Consider the following 3,791-nt stretch of genomic DNA (forward strand, 5'->3'; position numbering starts at 1 on the left):
TCATGAATTCAAGCCCCACGTTGGACTCTCCTGGGCGTAAAGCCTACTTACAAAAATATATGGGGTGCCTGGATGGCTCAGTCGGTTAAGTGTCCAACTTCAACTCAGGTCATGATCTCACCATTTGTGAGTTTGAGCCCCGCATCCAGCTCTGTGCTGCCAGCTCAGAGCCTGGAGCCTGCTTCAGATTCTGTATCTCCCTCTCTCTCTGCTTCCCGCCCCCCCCAACCCCCACCCCGCACTCTGGCGCGCTCTCTCTCTCAAAAATAAACATTTGGGGCACCTGGGTGGCTCAGTCGGCTAAGCGTCAGACTTCAGCTCAGGTCAAGATCTCACGGTCCATGAGTTCGAGCCCCACATCGGGCTCTGGGCTGATGGCTCAGAGCCTGGAACCTGCTTCCAATTCTGTGTCTCCCTCTCTCTGCCCCTCCCCTGTTCATGCTCTGTCTCTCTCTGTCTCAAAAATAAAAACGTTAAAAATTAAAAAAAAAAAATAAAAATAAAAATAAATAAACATTTAAAATTTTTTTAATAAAAGTAATATGAGGCATGCAAAGCAATTAATATTAGGCCTAACCTAATAAATGGAACCTGTTACTACTGTTAAAGAGCTATCCTGGGGCACCTGCATGGTTCAGTTGGTTGAGCGTCCAACTTCAGCCTAGGTCATGATCTCGTTCCTGGGTTTGAGCCCTGCATCGGACTCTGTGCTGACAGCTCAGGGCCTGGAACCTGTTTCAGATTCTCTCTCTCTCTCTGCCCCTTCCCCACTCATGCTCTGTTTCTCTCTCAATAAAAACATTTTTTAAATTTTTTTTTAAAAAGAGCTATCCCAGGGCGCCTGGGTGGCTCAGTCGGTTGAGCGTCCAACTTCGGCTCAGGTCATGATCTCGCGCTCCGTGAGTTCGAGCCCCGCGTCGGGCTCTGTGCTGATGGCTCAGAGCCTGGGGCCTGCTTCGATTCTGTGTCTCCCTCTCTCTCTCTGACCCTCTCCCACTCATGCTCTGTCTCTCTCTGCCTCAGAAATAAATAAACATTAAAAAAAAATTTTTAATAAATAAATAAATAAAAAGAGCTATCCTAATTCCCAGTTACCTGTCTTCTGAAAATACTCCTTGGGAAGAGTCAGCTACCATGAAACTGAGAAAGGTGAGGGAAATGACAATATACTGAGACGCAGCCACTGTCCTAAACATACAGAGTCCTATGAGGTAGGACCTGTATGGGATGCTTTCCCTACAGTGTCTGCCCTCTCCCCCCAACAATCCTGGGAAGTCAGTACTTTCCCTCAATTTACAAATGAGAAAACAGGCTCAGAAAGACATGGAAAAAACTCCCATCACCACAGGCCTCCTGACAGAAGAGCTAGAAAGGGAAGTATCCAAGGATAAGGAGGGATCTTCAGGAGAGTGGTCCTGAGGCCAGAGGCAGACAGACAAACAGGATGAACAGGATAAGACAAGGATAGAGCTAAGGACAAGGCAGGTATGAGCCCCATTGTGGGCGCTTTCACCTCCACCCTGTGCTGGTGGAGACTGATCAGATCAAGTAACCACACAAACCCACATGTGCACATAAGTTCTACAACTGAGAACACACTTAGAAGTTCCTTGTGCTGTGGGAATACGTGGCAGGGTTCATTTTGGTTGGTGGTGATGATCAGGGGAGGCTTTCTGGGATAAGAAGCATTGAAATAAGAGGAATGAGGAAGAGTGAGTGAGATTGAGCAGAGTTTCAGGAGGAAAGAGCATATGCAAAGGCCCCAAGGCCAAGTGAGAACTTAGAGAATCTATTGTGACTGGAGCCTGCTGGGGGACAGGGGGTAGGACCAAAAGGGTGAAAAAGAGGAAACAGAGACCATGGGGCCATACTGTGGGACAGCCAGCAGGGGGCAGAGTTGGGGGAGGTGGACAGTGTCCTCTTTCTTCCAGAGCCTAGCCAGAGTCAGAGCCAGGCTGCATGGGGAGAAAGGTCTGAGAAAGGGAACCCCTGCCTGGTTCTGTTTATTTTAAGTACATTTTGTCTATTATTTGAATAGATAGGATACACATTACAAAAATCCCAGATGCAAAGAAGTATTCAATGAAAAGTAAACCTTTCTCCTTACTGATTCCCAACAACTGTTTTCCCTCCTGAGCAATAACCACCATAATGATTTATTGTGTGTCCATTCACAGTCTATGCACATAAGAATGCACATACCACATTTATTTTTTTTATACTAATCTAGCCCTGATTTTGACATGTCCCCAGATCTCTAGTTATGAAAGAGGCTAATTTGTACTGAACACCTGAAGCATGTGACTCGTTAATGCAGCTCAGAGTTAGGGAGCACCAGACCTTGTGCTAGGTCAGTTGTTCTTCAAACTATAAGTCCCTTAGAGGGCTTGTTAAAACACAGATTGCACAGATCCCTAGAGTTTCTGCTTCCTTAGATCCGGGGTAGCGCCTGAGAATTTGCATTTCTAAGTTCCCAGGTGATGTTGAGGCTGCTGGTCCTGGAACCACACTTTGAGACCACTCAACTAGCTACTCATGCACAAGGTATGTGCACAGTTGACTTCTCTCCCACAAGGGAAGGCGTAAAGGACACAAGGAAACAGACATATCAACTAGAACGTTTCATGTGGGATAAATTCTATGAAGAAAATGAAGAGAGGGAAGGGTTATGCATCAGGGAGAAGTGCTTGAGAGTAGCATTTGGGGTGCATATAAGGGTTCCTTTTTGAGCAGTTAAAGTTTACAAGGGCAGATAAATAGACACACAAGTGGAACTGTCTTGGATCAGGGGAGGGTCACCTACGGAGGGAGCGTGGAGAGGAAAGAGGTGTCTGGTATCCCGGAGCGCGCAGAGGTGCAAGGACAAACAAAAGTGTCTGAGAAAGAGCCCCGTGCGAGGTTATACGGGGAATCCGAAAGAAACCGAGAGAGGAGAGAGTTTGGGAAGGAGGCATGATCAAGAGCCATCGACCCTGGGAGGTTAGAGGTGCCGCCTTAGGTGCGGTGACAGGAGGTCCCGAGGACCTCAACTAGCCATCTCCCGAGCCAGACCGACAAGCGCTGGAGCGAGAGGAGGGCAGGGAACCTGAGGCGGGGCGACCAGAGGCGGCTCCTTGGGAGTTTTGCTGCCTAGGAATCAGAGAAATGAGCACTCCCTCTTGAGGATGGGGAAGAGGAAGCCTGTTTAAAAGGCAGGAGCTACTGGAGTTTAATTAGGGGTCTACGGGAGGGATCACGGAGGGAAAAGGAAAAGAAACAACGGGAGAGAGAGGTCTGAGTCGTGAGATGGGTAGAGGTGGCGGGGTCTGGGTATTTGGAGAGCTGAAAAGCTCACCTGCTCTGGAAACATCACTCATCTGAACTTCACAACCACTCCAAAAGGAAAGCACTATTTTCTCCATTTTACAGATTAGGAAACTGAGGCTCAAAGAGGTGGAGGGACACGCCCACGGTCCCACATCTCACAGAACAGGACCTTCCTCCGTGTGTCGACCCCGCGCTCCGCGTTTTGGCCCCGAGGCTCCTGGGGACTCCGAACAAGACCCTTTTTTGTGTCCTGGCAGGGATGCCCTTTGGAGAGCCGCCCAATGGCGAAGAGGCCCCGCAGAGAGAGGGCCGGGCAGGGCGGGGTGCCCCCTCCACCCTAGCTCCGCCCCCGGCAGCGCGGGAGGGGGCGTGGGGCGGGGGGCGCGCCGCGCGGGCTTCGCTGGCGGCTGCACAGAGCTCACAGTGCGGCCCGCGCTTCCCAGCGTCCGCACTCGGCCGTCCGTGCCCACCGTGCCCATCCCGCC

Source organism: Lynx canadensis, chromosome D4 (genome assembly GCF_007474595.2).
Source record: "Lynx canadensis isolate LIC74 chromosome D4, mLynCan4.pri.v2, whole genome shotgun sequence".
Lineage (NCBI taxonomy): Eukaryota > Metazoa > Chordata > Mammalia > Carnivora > Felidae > Lynx > Lynx canadensis.